This window comes from Hemiscyllium ocellatum, chromosome 19 (assembly GCF_020745735.1).
Source record: "Hemiscyllium ocellatum isolate sHemOce1 chromosome 19, sHemOce1.pat.X.cur, whole genome shotgun sequence".
Taxonomy (NCBI): Eukaryota; Metazoa; Chordata; class Chondrichthyes; order Orectolobiformes; family Hemiscylliidae; genus Hemiscyllium; species Hemiscyllium ocellatum.
Window position 1 is genome coordinate 70516222 of NC_083419.1, and position 16206 is coordinate 70532427.

Consider the following 16206-nt stretch of genomic DNA (forward strand, 5'->3'; position numbering starts at 1 on the left):
TTTCCACCTCATCTCCTCCACTTCCCGCTCCTCCACCCTTGAGCCCTGCCCCTCCAATCGCCACCAGGACAGAATCCCACTGGTTCTCACCTACCACCCCACCAGCCTCCATATATATTGTGTCATCCGTCGTCATTTCTGCTACCTCCAAACAGACCCCACCACCAGGGGATATATTTCCCTATCAGCGTTCCAAAAAGACCACTCCCTCCGTGACTCCCTTGTCAGGTCCACACCCCACACCAACCCAACCTCCATTCCCGGCACTGTCTCCTGCAACCTCAAGAAATGTTAAACTTGCGCCCACACCTCCTCCCTTACTTCCCTTCAAGGCCCCAAGGGATCCTTCCATATCTGCCACAAATTCACCTGCACCTCCACACACCATTTACTGCATCCGCTGCACCCGATGTGGCCTGCTCTATATTGGGGAGACAGGCCGCCTAATTGCGGAGCATTTCAGAGACCACCTCTGGGACACCCGGACCAACCAACCCAACCACCCCGTGGCTCAACACTTCAACTCCCCCTCCCACTCCACCAAGGGCATGCAAGTCCTTGGACTCCTCCATCACCAGACCATAGCAACACAATGGCTGGAGGAAGAGCGCCTCATCTTCTGCCTATGAACCCTCCAAACACAAGGGATTGACTCGGATTTCTCCAGTTGCCTCATTCCCCCCCCCACCCACCTTGACTCAGTCCCAACCCTTGAACTCAGCACCACCTTCCTAACCTGCAATCTACTCCCTGACCTCTCCATCCCCACCCCAACTCTGGCCTATCACCCTCACCTTGACCTCCTTCCACCTATCACACTTCCAACGCCCTTCCCCCAAGTCCCTCCTCCCTACCTTTTATCTTAGCCTGCTTGGCACACTTTCCTCATTCTTGAAGAAGGGCTCATGCCCAAAACGTCGATTCTCCTGTTCCTTGGATGCTGCCTGACCTGCCGCGCTTTTCCAGCAACACATTTTCAGCACAGAATTAGATTAGATTAGTTAGTGTGGAAACAGGCCCTTTGGCCCAACAAATCCACACCGACCTGCGAAGAGCAACCCACCCAAACCCATTCCACTACATTTACCCCATTAAAGTTTGTGAGAAGATTTGTAGCTCGGGTGCTCATTGTTGTGGTTCTGTTCGCCGAGCTGGGAGTTTTTGTTGCAAACGTTTCGTCCCCTTTCTAGATGACATCCTCAGTGCTTGGGAGCCTCCTGTGAAGTGCTTCTGTGCTGATTCCTCCGGCATTTATAGTGGCTTGAATCTGCCGCTTCCGGTTGTCAGTTGCTGTCCGCTGCAGTGGCCGGTATATAGGGTCTAGGTTGATGTGTCTGTTGATAGAATTTGTGGATGAGTGCCATGCCTCTAGGAATTCCCTGGCTGTTCTCTGTTTGGTTTGCCCTATACTAGTGGTGTTGTCCCAATCAAATTCATATTGTTACTGCTTCACCTAACACTACGGGCAATTTCCCATGGCCAATTCGCCTAACCTGCACATTTTGGGACTGTATAGCTATAAATTCTGTGTCTTACAATCTTATTCTCCATGACCACCTGATGAAGGAGCAGCACTCCGAAAGTTAGTGCTTCCAAATAAACCTGTTGGACTATAACCTGGTATTGTGCTTTTTATCTTTGTACACCACAGTTCAACACAGGCATTTCCAAGTTGTGAAAGGTACAAGCTATTGAGAAGAGATGGGCTTCACCTGAGCAGAGGGTTAAAGATAGAATTCTTGGCAATGTGGAGGAACAGCAAGATCTTGGGGTCCATGTTAATAGATCCCTCAAAGTTGCCACCCAAATTGATAGGGTTGTCAAGAAGGCAGATGTTGTGTTGGCTTTCATTAGCAGGGGAATAAAGTCTAAGAGCTCTGAGGTTATGCTACAGGGCTGTAGAGCCCTGGTTAACTTGTGTTCAGTTGCCCAACAATTGAGTTGTGTTCAGTTCTTGTTATAAGAAGGATGTGGAAGCTTCCGAGATGGTGCAGAGAAGATTTATCAGGATGCTGCCTGGGTTGGAGGGCATGTCTTATGAAAAAAGTTTGAGGGAGCTAAGGCTTTACTCATTGGAGCAAAGAGTGAGAGGGAAGTTGATAGAGGTGTGCAAGGTGGTGAGAGGCATAGATATAGTGAATAGTTAGAGATGTTTTCCCAGGGCAGAAATGGCTATCACAAGGGGATTTTAATTTTAAGGTGATTGGAGGAAGGTTTAGGGGAGATATCAGAGGTAGGTTCTTTACTACCACTGTTGGTAGTGCATTCCATGCCCCCACCATGCTCCGTGTAGAGTCAGATGCATTTGAGTCATTTAAGCGACTCTTGGGTAGACTCATAGATGATAGTTGAAGGTATGTGGGTCGGTCTGATCTTAGAGTAGGATAAAAAGTCAGCAAAACATCAACGGCCAAACAACCCACATTTTGCTATTCGGTTCTATGTTCCATCAGAACCCTACTTATCCTGCAAATTTCCATAATCTGCCTACAAATGCTCTTTTCTACTTCCTCCCCAATATTTAGAGGTCCCTTCCTGTTTCTCACCTCTTACAATATAGATTCCAAGTCAGAAACTGTATAACATTTGTGTTATTGCTACTATGTCATATTCCCCTTGAGCAATGTCTGCTTCCAGTTCCCCAATTTTGTTCATGATACTCTGAATTTACATACATATAATTTAAACTTATCTCTTTCTTGCCCTTTACTGTCAATATTCAGGCCTTCACTCGCTCCTTTCACTCCTGTTCCCCATTTATCTTTTGCCCTGTATGGTACTTTCAACACTAGTTCCATTAGTCAACTCACCCACAACACATCATTTATAAAAATCACAAAGAGCAGTAGTCCCGGAACAGATCCACATGAAACACCACAGGTCTCTGAGCTCTAGGCTGAATACTTTCCAGCGACTATCACCTTCTGTCTTCTATGGACCAGCCAATTCTGTATCCAGAAAGCCAAATTTCTCTGTATCCATATCCTTACTTTCTGAATGAGCCTATTGTGGGGAACCTTACCAAACTACTTGCTAAAATTCATATGCACTACATTCACTGCTCTACCTTTATCAGTGTGTTTTGTCATGTCCTCAAGAAGCCTGTGAGGCATGATCTGCCCTTCACAAAACCATGCTGGCTATCTCTAATCAAACTATGGTTTTCCAAATAATCATAAATCATCTCTCTTAGAATCGTCTCCAAAAACTTGCCCACCACAAATGTATGCCTGACTGGTCTGTAATTCCTAGGATATTTCCTAGGATTATCCCTATTCCCTTTCTTGAACAAAGGAATAATATTTGTCACCCTCCAATCATCTGGCAGTGAACAGTGGTAGTTGGTGATTTCAGTTATCAGCAGGAAGACTGGGGAAACTGTAGTTTGTGGCTTGCAAGGGGAGAAATTCCTGAAATATGTGTCAGAGAATTTCTGGAAGTGCAATTCCAGTCCTACCAGCAGCGAGTTGTACTGAATCTGGTTCTAGGAAATTATACATGCCAAGTGTACCGATCTCAATTGTGTTTCTTCAGATAACCAAGCTTCTGTGGGGAAGCAACAAGAGTCTTGTATTCCATCCCACTCCACTCAGTTGCTGATTCTGAGACTTTCCAGTAAATCCAAGACACACCATGGACAATGGGATAGTGCTGTCCCTTAGTTGGACTGGATAGAGGACTTTGGTGAAAATAGTATCAAAATTTTACATGCAGAAGAGGAGGCTTCATCTGATCAGTTAGGGGCTTTGGCTGGATGCATTGGACCTTTTGGTGACCAGAAAAGAGCCATTTAGTGACTTGGAAAGTAACCTTGGTGGGCCAAATGAGAAACTTTGATAAACCAGGCATAGAAACATAGAAGACAGGCTAAGAAAGCCAGCATGCCACTTTTTGTTCTTTACTGTCTGCAGCAACTGTGTGCTTACTTTCAGCAACTGGTGCATGAGGACACCCATGTCTTGATGAACATTCCCTTCTCCAAATTTATAGCCATTCAAATAATAATCTGGCTTCCTATTTTTCAACCAAAGTGGACAGTTTCCCCATATAGCCACATTATGTTGCATCTGCCATACATTTGTGTGTGTGTGTGTGTATCGTCTCATCTCTGAATGTACATGCTTGTCTGCATAGGTTGTTCTCTATCTCATGACAGTCGTGTTCCTCTGCAATCTTGCGCTATGGAAAACCGCTATACAAAATCGTACGAAGGTTGTTAATAAAAGTCACTTTACCCATTCAGTAGTAAGTTCGCATTCTTCAATCAGCATCCACAGTTCATCAATCACATAATAGCCAATTTGCATTGATGAAACATGTGACCCGCAGGGAGTGGAGTGCATCATTTCCCCCTCCAATTCTATTTTGATTTAGTCCCTGCCCTCCCCTTCACTGTTTGATCTCACAGCATTGCCCTTTGATGTGAAGGGCACTGCTTGTCACTGGCCACTCGGGTGTTTTCCTATTTTTCTGGTGGTGGAAATTGAATAAATATTTGTACACTTTGTGTCTCACTGTGTCTCACACCTGCACACACACACCATGGTGCTGGGGAAAAAATAAGCACTACCGCAGTTAGGCGGTAGTGTGGGGGAAAAAAAAATATAACCAGGAACACTCCCCTTCACTGAAAAAAATAAAATAAAAGGATTGTCAGCCCCCTCCAACTCTTAAAAAAAATCGAAGCATGTGGGATACTAGAACAACCTGAATGTGTGTATGTTTCTTCCTTTATTTGTTCCTTTGTGTATGTGCTCGTGTATTTGTATGTTTCTTTGTTTGTATCCCGTTGTTCTGTAATGAGGTCTCCGATATTTTGGAAGTGAATCCATTGAAGTGCGGGTCAAAGTCTTACTCTCTCTCTCTGTCTCTCCTCCTTGTGTTTAAAGTAATATAATGCTGACCTCCCACCGGCATCAACGCTTGTGATTCCCTCATGTTGCACAGTTGTTTTGTTATCAAAGATTGTCTTTGCAGCCACAAACTAGCTTTGTCCTATCCCTTGCAAAGTTGTCCCTGAGATAATGGTAGAGGAAATCAACATACTCATGCGCTTTCCATCTGCCATTAGGTCTTTTGAATTATTTCTCACATAATTTGTAACATTCCAAAACATTGCCACTTACAGAAAGTGCAATAAATCTCTTCTTACAAAATGGCTCACATACAATTGCAGTGGAAATATTATTTTGGGTGTACACTTGGTACAAGGAACACCGCCCAAAGATTAATAATTTTCCACTGCATGTGAGCATGTTCCACTCGGAGGGGCCTCTGCAATCCTCTGCACCAGCCTTCTGTGTGCATATGTATTGATGGTGCTGTGAGTTGTCTGCCCTCACTTTGTTCCTCTCTGACGGAATACCCGATGGTTTTCACATTCTACCACTGCTGTGTTGTGGGGAGGCCAGTAGAGGGTGGCATTGCATCACTGTGAGCATCAGAGACTGCCAGATCTGCCCAAACCAGAGAGATACACATACGAATACAGGCATTCTGATACGTACACTCATCGGGTTGATCTTATTCGACTGCGCTGTTCTCCCCAATTGTGATCCTTTTGTGTAAGTGCAACTACCAATAAATGTGACTGTATCTGTGCTGTTGGAGAGGACAACGTATAACATTGTTATACCAGTTCCTCTGAACTTGAGCATTCATTGTAGGCCATCATTTGTGAGAAAACATTGAGTGATTAGAGAGAAGTGCACATTCCAATGTGCCCTTCAGATCACTGAATTTGACCAGTGTGGAAATGTGAGTTTTATTTACATAAAATACTAGTCACAGCCCATCTCTGTCTGTCAGAGTGTCTCTTGAACTCCCAGTTCCAGCTTCAAATTCCCTTGACATAAAAAGAGCAAGATCTAACATTGCCATCCTTCGTAGCTCATTCTCTGATTTGATGTGATGTGCTTTCTTTAAAACTCGTTACTTGCCTTTTAATATGTTATAGGGTCATTGAGATGTACAACATGGAAACAGACCAACTCGTCCATGCCGACCAGATATCCCGAATTAATCTAGTCCCATTTTCCAGCATTTGGCCCATACCCCTCTAAACCTTTGCTATTCATATACCCATCCTGATACTTTTTAAATGTTGTAATTGTATCAGCCTCCCCCACTTCCTCTGGCAGCTCATTCCAAACACACTGCGTGAAACGATTGCTCCTTCGGTCTCTTTTAAATCTCTCCCTCTCACCTTAAACCTATGCTGTCTAGTTCTGCACTACCCGACCCAAGGGAAAAGACCTTGTATATTTATTCATGCCCCTCATGATTTTATTTTATAACCCTCTGTAAGGTCACCTCTGAGCATCTGACAGTCCAGGGAAAGCAGCCCCAGCCATTTCAACCTCTCCCTATATCTCAAGCTCTCCAACCCTGGCCTCCCAATTCAATCATTGTAAATCTTTTCTGAAGCCTTTCAAGTTTCACACGTCCTTCCTGTCAGAGGGAGACCAGAATTGCTTACAATATTCCAAAAGAGGCCTAACCAATGTCCTGTACAAGTGCAACATGATTTCCTGACTGCTATATTCTGTCCTCTGACCAATAAAGGAATGCAAATCACATGCCTTCTTCTCTGTCCTATCTACCTGCGACTCTACTTTCAAAGGAGCTATGAACCTGCACTCCAAGGTTTCCTTGTTAAGCAACACGCCCAAAGAACTTACTATTAAGTGTATAAGTCCTGCTCTGATTTGCCTTGCCAAAGTGCAGAACCTCACATTAATCTAATTTAAACTCCATTTGCCACTCCTCGGTCCATTGGCTCATCTGATCAAGATCCCATTGGACCCTGAAGTAACATCCTTTTGCTGCCCACTACACCTCCAATTTTGGTGTCATCGGCAAACTTACTAACCATCCCTTCTATGTTCACATCCAAACCATTTACATAAATGATGAAAAGCAGTGGACCCAGCACTGATCTTTGTGGCATACCACTGGTCACAGGCCTCCAGACTGAAAAGTAACCCTCCACCACCCTCTGTCTTCTATCTTCGAGCCAGTTCTGCATCCAAATGGCTGGTTCTCCCTGTATTCCATGTGACCTAATCTTGCTAACCAGTCTACCAGGAGGAATCTTGTCAAACGCCTTACTGAAGTCCATCTGGATCACATCCACTGCTCTGCCCTTATCAATTCTCTTTGTTACTTCTTCAAAAACTCAATCAAGTTTGTCAGACATGATTTTCCAAGCACAAAGCCATGGGTACTATCTCAAATCAGTCCTTGACTTTCCAAATATATGTAAATCCTGTCCCTCAGGATTCCCTCCAGCAATTTCACCAATTTCACCACCAATGTCAAGCCAGTCTATTGTTCCCTGGCTTGTCCTTACCACCTTTCTTAAATGGTGGCACCACGTGAGATAACATCCAGTCCTTGGCACCTCATCTGTGACTATTGATGAGACAAATATCTCAGAGGTCCAGCAATCACCTCCCCAGCTTCCCACAGAGGTTTAGGGTGCATCTGATCAGGTCCTGGGGATTGATCCACTTTTATGCATTTTAAAGTCATTCAGCACCTACTTGTCTGTAATATGGATATTTTTCATGATGTCACCATCGATTTCCCTACATTCTATATCTTCCATGTCATTCTCCACAGTAAACACTGATGCAAAGTACTCATTTCATCTCCTGCATTTCCACACATAGGCTGCCTTGCTAATGTTTGAGGGGCCCTATTCTCTCTCTAGTTATCCTTTTGTCCTTAAAGTGTTTATAAAATGCTTAACCCTATTTGCCAATGCTATCTCATGTCCCCTTTTTGCCCTCCTGATTTCCCTCTTGACTATATTCCTACTGCCTTTACACTCTTCTAAGGAATCACTCAGTCTCTGCTGCCACCTAACGTTTGCTTCCTTCTTTTTCTTAGTGAAAATCTCAATTTCTCTGGTCATCCAGCAATCCATACACCTACCAGCTTTGCCCTTAATACCACCAGGAATATACTGTCTCTGGACTCTAGTCACCTCATTTTTGAAGGTTTCCCATTTTCCAGCCGTCTTTTTACCTGTGAACTTCCGGCCCCAATCAAGTTTTGAAAGTTCTTGCCTTATATCGTCAAAATTGGCCTTCCTCCAATTTAGGACTTCAACTTTTAGATCTAGTCTATCCTCTTCCATAACTATTTTAAAACTAATAGAATTATGGTAGCTGGTCCCAAAGTGCTCTCCAATTGATACCTCTGTCCCTGCCTTATTTCCCAAGAGTAGGTCTAGTAGGTATATCCACATACTGAATCAGAAAACTTCTCTAGTAGGTATATCCACATACTGAATCAGATTCCTTTCCATCTAAACCCTTAACAGTATGGCAGTCCCAGTCTATGTTTCGAAAGTTAAAATCTCCTATCATAACCACCTTGTTATTCTTACAGATTAATCTGTTTCTCAATTTCTTGCTGACACTTGGGGGATTTATAGTAACATTCCCTGGATGTAGGTTTGCTTGCTGACCTGGAAGGTTTGTTTTCAGATGTTTCATCACCATACAAGGTAACATCTTCAGTGAGCCTCCGGATGAGGCACCACTTGCTATTTATATGTTTGGGTTTCCTTGGGTTGATGATGTCATTTTCTGTGATGATATCATTTCCTGATCTTATTCTCAGGGGTGATAAATGGGATCCAAGTCAATGTGTTTGTTGATAGAGTTCTGGTTGAAATGCCATACTTCTAGGTATTCTTGTATATGTCTCTGTTTGGCTTGTCCCAGTCAAAGTGGTGTCGTTCCTCATGTTACTTAGTATGCTGATGAAACCTCTAAAAATGAACCTTCCAGCTCAGTGAGCAAACCTACATCCAGAACCTCAACCTGAGCTACAAATCTTCGCAAATCTCGATAGTACATTCCCAGGAATCTCCTCCCTAAGTACCGCCATAATGTTATCCCTTATCAAAAATGCCACTCCCCCTCATCTCATTCTCCTCTTACTATCCTTCCTATAGCACTTGTTTCCCGGAATATTAACCTGTCCATCTCTGAGCTATATCTTTGTCATAGCTATGATAGCCCAATACCATGTTCCTCACCATGACTTGAGTTCATCTGCCTTCCCTGTTAGGCATTTTGCATTGAAAAAGAAATGCAGTTTAATTGATCAGTCTTACCTCATTCCCTGCCTTGATCCTGCCTGCCCTAATTGTTTGATTCTTTTTTTCCCAACCATACCAGTCTCAAATTGATCTCTCTTCTCACCATCTCCCTGGAACCCACCCTCACCCCCACCTTACTAGCTTCAATTCTCCCGAAAAGCTCCAAAAATTTCCCTGCCAGTATATGAGCTCCCTTCCAATTCTGGTGCAATCTGGCCTTCTTATACAGGTCACATCTACCCCAGAGGAGATTCAAATTATCCAAAAATGTGAATACTTCTCCCCTGTGCCAGCTCCTCAGCCACACTTTCATCTGTTCTACCCTCCTATTCTTACTCTCACTAGCTTGTAGCACTGGGAGTAATTCAGATATTACCACTCCTGAGGGCCTCCTTTATAACTTCCTGCCTCCCTTCAGATTCTTAATCTTTTCCCTTCCTATGTCATTAGTTCCAATGTCTACCATGATGTCCTGCTGGTTCCTCGCCCCTTGGAGAGAGTGCAGAATATTCTCAAAGTTATCCTTGATTTTGGCACAAGGGAGGCAGCACCCTATTCTGATTTCTCGCTGTTGGCCGCAGAAACATTTATCTGTGCCTCTGACTAGAGCGTCCCCTATCAGAATTGATTGCTTGGAAACTGACAAAACCCTTGTTACATTAGAGCCAGTCTTGGTACCAGAAACTTGGTTGTTCCTGCTACATTTCCATGAGACTCCATTAGCCCCTATATTTTCCAAAACAACAGACTTGTTTGAGATAGGAATAGCCACAGGAGATTCCTGCATTATCTGCCTCCCTCTTGCCTTTCATTGAGGTAACCCATCTATCTCACTGTATCTGAAGTTTTTCTCCCTTCCTATAACTGCCATCCATCATACCTGCTAGCTCATGTAAATTCCTTATTGCCTCTAACTGCTGCTCCAACCAATCCACGTGATCTGATAGGATTCGCAATCAAACACACTTAATGCAGACCTAATCATCAGTAGCATGGAAACTCTCCCTAATCTCCCACATTTGACAGGAAGAGCACATCAGTCTTCTAAAAGCCATTTTTGTAGATTAACAATCTGCAGACCCAGAAAATAGCAATCTTACTGCTGTAAAAAACACTGCTCTTGGATAACTTAATACTTATGTTTTATATTTTAAAAATTTAATCAAGAGACAGATCTCAATAAAACATATAATCAACAAGAACCTACTCTATTCATTATTGTAGATTTACAAAAAAAACAGCAAAGTTACACTTAGTGCAGAGATGTTAAGTTGCTCCTGAGATCTCCCACACAGGGTCCTCCAAAGTCAACTGTGACTTTTGCTGTTTGTTCATTTTTCTTAGAGATACTCCAATATCCAGAGATACTTAAACTCAAACAGCAAAGGCAGTAGCTGTGGAGATTTACTGTTATGTCAGACAGCAGTGTCGGTTTCATTCTCGTTTGATTTATTAACCATGTGTGGTTGTTTTGATCATTCTCCCCCAAAGTTCTAAAGCAATGTAATGGTTAATAAAATAGTACTTACTGCTCCTGAAATTTGAGGAAATCAGCTCCAACACCTAAAATACATCAAAAAAGGAGCAGTTCTTACAGCCACAATTGTTTTTCCCCATCCTCCATCTTAGATTATCAATGCTGATGCAGCCTGACTGTCCATTAAAATGCTGTAGGGAAGCCTTCTCTTTGGCGGTCACTCAGTCATGGCAGTATAGGAGACAGCTCTGGTTGACTTGGCCATCCACAGGCAGGCTTACACTCCTGTAACAGGCAAGAACTGTATCTGGGAACTACCATTAGCTGGAGGCAAAGGGAGGAGTGTGAGGTGATTATGTCCTTTCTACCAATATCACTTTCGCTCTTGGTGACATTGAGCTGTTAGTTTAACATTAAGTTACCAACCAAAAAACTGCAGATGCTACAAATCAGAAACAAAGAGTCCCTGGACCCAAAATGTTAATTCTGCTTTTGTCTATAGATGCTGCCAGACCTGCTGGGTTTCTCCAGCAATTTCTGATTTTGTTAGTTTGACAATATTTGCTGCACTCACCTTGCTGGAATACATCAGTACTGCAATCTGTATTGGTAACCAATCATTGTACGACCTCTGGTATTGGACATCAGTGCAGTAATCTGCATTGGTAGCTGATTGTTGTGGGTTCTGTTCGCCGAGCTGGGAATTTGTGGTGCAGATGTTTCGTCCCCTGTCTAGGTGACATCCTCAGTGCTTGGGAGCCTCCTGTGAAGCGCTTCTGTGATGTTTCCTCTGGCATTTATAGTGGTTTGTCTCTGCCACTTCCGGTTGTCAGTTCCAGCTGTCCGCTGCAGCGGTCGGTATATTGGGTCCAGGAAAATGTGTTTGTTGAATTGGACATCAGTGCAGCAATCTGCATTGGTAGCGAATCGTTGTGCTCAGAAGAAGAAATGTCTACTGGGAACTTGCTTGGATTCACAAACCAATTTCCACCTCCCATCCTCAGGCGCAGACTGGAAAAGCAGTTGCAGGGAGGCATCAGACTCAACAGAAGTCTGGGTTTTAGTTCTCTGTGTCCAACCTCAAAGAATTTCAGACACATTGAACACTCCTTCCCTCACTTTTGCCTCTGTGCCTATTTCTTTAGACAAATGTCCTCTCGCTGTCATATAGTCCCCTTCATCTGCCTCCACACTTTCTATCCACCTAGGCACATCCTTCCTACCTTTTACCTTCACTCCACCTGGTAGAGACCGTTCAATGTGACATTAAGTTCTCTGCTTCCCCCCACCTTACCCATTCAAGCCTGTCTCCCTCTGAACTGACTACAGTCCATGCTCTCAGACCCAATTCTGACTTTATTATCAAGCCTGCTGACAAGGGTGATGCTGTGTGTGCTGTACTGACCTCTTTATTGCAGGGACTCAGCACCAGCTCTCAGATGCTTCATGCTATACCTCCTGCACCATGATACCACCCATCAAACATCAGCTACCGTATCCATTACAGTCACTAACCTCATCTCATCTGGCAATCTCTCCCCAACAGCCTCCCAGATCATCATCCCCAACAGCCAACTTCGACCATTTCCCCAAAATCCACAAACAGGACTGGCCAGGCAGACCAAATGTTTTAGCCTGCTCCTGCTCCACAGAACTTATTTCTTCCTACCTTGACTCCCTTTTCTCTCCCCTTGTCCAGTCCCAGCCAAAATAAATATGCAATCCTTCGGACGCTTCATGCCGGTTGTAAAATTTCCAGTTTGTATTCTCGAGCTACCTTCTATTTACCTGTCCATCCCCCACTAGGATGGTCTCGGAACTCTCTGCTTCTTCCTGGAAAAAAGACTTGTACAGCCCCCATTCACCACCTCCACCCTCCACCTGGCCAAGCTTGTCCTTACTTTGAATAATCTTTCCTTTAACTCCTCTCACCACCTTCAAATCAAAGGGGTTGCAAGTGCATAGTTCTTTGAAAGTGGCTTCACAGGTAGACAGGGTGGTGAAGAAGCCATTTTGTATGCTTGACTTCATCAACCAGAGCATTGAACAAACACATTGAGACATTATGTTATGGCTGTACAAGAGATTAGTAAAGGCCACATTTGGAGTTCTGCATACAATCCTGGTCACCCTGTTATTAAATTGGAAAAGGAACAAAAAAATGGCAAGCATGTTAGGGAGACTGGAGGGTTTGAGATTAATGAAAGGCTGGATACGCTAGGACATTTTTCCCTAGCTTAGGGTAGGAAGCTGAAGGGTGACCTTGTAGAGGTTTATAAAATCATGAAGGGCATAGAAAAGGTATGTAGCCGAGGTCTTTTCCTCAGGATAGGGGAGAACAAAACTAGAGGGATGTAAGTTTGAGATGAGCAGGGAAAAATTTAAAAGGGACCTGAGATGCAATGTTTTCAGGCTAGGACTAATGTTGGGGTTAGAATTATTGTTAGAGGTAGTGTTATAGCTAGGCCCAAGGTAAGGGTGAGGATGAGATTTAGGGTTACTGTTATGTCTAGGGTTCAGGATGGTCAAGGGTATGGGTTAAGGTTAGGGCTAGAGTTAGCTATCAGATTTGGTTTAGGGCTAGAGGTAGGTTTAGGGTTAGTCTTAGGATTAGGGTTAGAGATAGGGTTAGGGTTAGGGATAGGGTTAGGGTTAGGGTTAGGGTTAGAGATAGGGTTAGGGTTAGGGATAGGGTTAGGGTTAGGGTTAGGGTTAGAGATAGGGTTAGGGTTAGGGTTAGAGATAGGGCTGTTGCTAGGGCTTGGTTTACGGTTTGGTGAGCACAAGTGTTAGCTTTGGGGTTGGCGTAGGGTTAGAGCTTGGGTTAAAGCTAGGGTTTGCGTTAGCTTTTTGGTTATAGTTAGGGTAAAGGTTTGGGTAATGGTTTGGATTAGGTTTAAAATTAAGGTTAGGGTCAGGGTTAGTGCTAGAGTTAGGCTTAGGTTTTGGCTTAAACTTAGAATAGTGCTAGGGTTGGGTTTAGATCCAGGGCTATGGATAGCGTTCAGATTATGTTTCTGTTAGTGTTTTGGTTAGGATTTTGGAAAGAATTTGTGTTAGACTTAGGGTTAGGTTTAATGCTAGAGATAGGGTTAACATTAGGGTTAGGGCTAGGCTAAGAGTTAGGGCTCGTGTTAGGCTTGAATTTAGGGTTAGGTTAAGTCTAGGGTTAGACTGAGGGTTACAGGTAAAGTCAGTGTGAGGAATATTCTGGGTGATGGGTATGGTTAGAGTTATGGTTAGAGTTAGGGTTAGTGTTAGGATTAGGCTAGGTTTAGGTTTCGAGTCAGATTAGGGTTTCGACTAGGACTAGGATAAGGGTTAGGGGTTGAGTAAGGGTAAGGGTCTGGATAAGGGCTAGGATTTGAGTTAGGGTTAGTGTTAGGGGTTATGGTTATGCTAGAGTTAGAGTTGGGTTAAAGTTAGGGTTTGTTTTAGGGTTAGGATGGACTAGGGTTAGGGCTAGAGCTAGTGTTACGGCCAGAGTTAGGGTTGATTTTAGGTCTAGGCTTAACGTTAGGGTTACTGTTTGGGTTAAGACTATGGCTGGGGTTAGGTCTGCCATTAGAGTTCTGAGTTGGACTAGAGCTAGGTTTATGGCTTGAGGTTTGGTTTAATGTTCGGGTTAGGGTTGTATTAGCATTAGGGTTGGGGTTAGGTCTAGGGTTAGAGTTAGGTTTGGGGCTAGAGTTAAATTGAGGTTAAGGCTAGGTTTTGGTGTTTGCAGAATGGTATTTACAAATACATTCTATTTTGTTCAAAAAGGCACAATCTGTAGGCAGTCAATATTTTTTATAATCCATTTATTTTATAAGTTTCTACTTTGGAAAAAGATCTATTATCATGCAAAATCAGAATACATACAGACTCTAACCTCACACCTTTAATGTATTGCCTGAATTGAGGCATTACTTCTTTTATTAAACCTTGTTATCTCGGGAATGTGATTTGAACGAAGCTCTGGGATTTACATATTAATGAATCAAGACCTGCAAGCCATTCTGAAAGATGAAAAACTTAACAGCAATCTAGGTTTGTTCATTATATCGCATCAGTTGCATGACACTGTAACTTTTTGCTATAAATTCCGTATCTTACAATCCTGTTCCACAGCCACCTGATGAAGGATCTGTGCTCCGAAAGCTAGTGCTCCCAAATAAACCTGTTGGACTATAACCGGTGTTGTGTGATTTTTAATTTTGTCCACCCCAGTCCAACACCAGCTCCTCCACATTACATTCTCCATAATAACATCAGGGAGTGATTTTCTCTTTGCAAATATAAAAAGTGCTGTTTTACATAATTTTGAACAGGACCGCAGTTCTCTATAACAATGACAGTAATTTCTGCTCTCTTTAACAAAGACATGGGCCTGCTATTCATTACAATAAAGGCAGGGGGTACTGTTTTCAATCATAACAAACAGGCCTGCTCCTCACTGTAATAAATACATGGACAGTTGTTCTGTACAATAAATTCTGAGACTGCTGTTCTCTATAATAAATTCTGAGACAGGTGTTCTTTACAATAAACAGGGGCACCATTGTTCTCTGTAATAAAGACAGGGACTGCTGTGTGTGTAATAACAACTGTGCCTGTAATAATGGCAAGAGCTGCTGTTCTCTGTAACAAATACAGGAACTGCTGTTCTATATTACAAAGGCAAAAATTAGTGTTCTCTTGAATAACAACAGGGACTGCTGCTCTCTATAACAAAATCAGGGACTGCTGTTCATGATACAAAAAGGCAGGGACTGCAGTTTTCTACGATAAAGTCAGAGATTGCTGCTCTGCGCAGTAAAAACAGGAACTACTGTTATCTACAATAGAGAGGCACTGCTGTTTTTGATTATAAATTGAAAACTTCTGGTGTCCGTAATAACAACAGGGGCTGATGTGCACTGTAATTTACAGAGGAACTGCCATTCTCTACGAAGATGCAAAAGTATTATTGTTATCTACAATACAAATAGGAACTGCCGTTCACGATAATGTAGATCAGGACAGCTTTTCTGTGCAGTGTAGACAGGGACGGCTGTACACTGTAATATACACAGGAACTGCTGTTAACTGTAATATACACAGGAACTGCTGTTCATTGTAGTACACAGGAACTGCTGTTCACTGTAATATACACAGGCCCTGCTGTTCACTGTAATATATACAGGAACTGCTGTTCACTGTAATATACACAGGCCCTGCTGTTCACTGTAATATATACAGGAACTGCTGTTCACTGTAATATACACAGGCTCTGCTGTTCACTGTAAGATACACAGGCCCTGCTGTTCACTATAATATACACAGGAACTGTGGTTCTCTGCAACAAAGACAAGGACTGTTGTTCTCTTAATAAAAAACAGAAAGGGTGTTCTCTATAATAATCACAGGGACTCCTATTCTCCATAACAAAACAGGGATTACAATTCACTGTAATAAACACAGGGTCAGTTGTTTGTACAATATAGACAGTAAGTGCTATTCTCTACATAAAGACGCATTGCTGTTGTCTGTAATAATGACAGGGAGTACTGTTGTCCGTAATAAAGAAAAGGATTGCTGTTGCCGATAATAAAACCAAGTTCTGCTGTTGCCTGTAATAACAATAGGGACT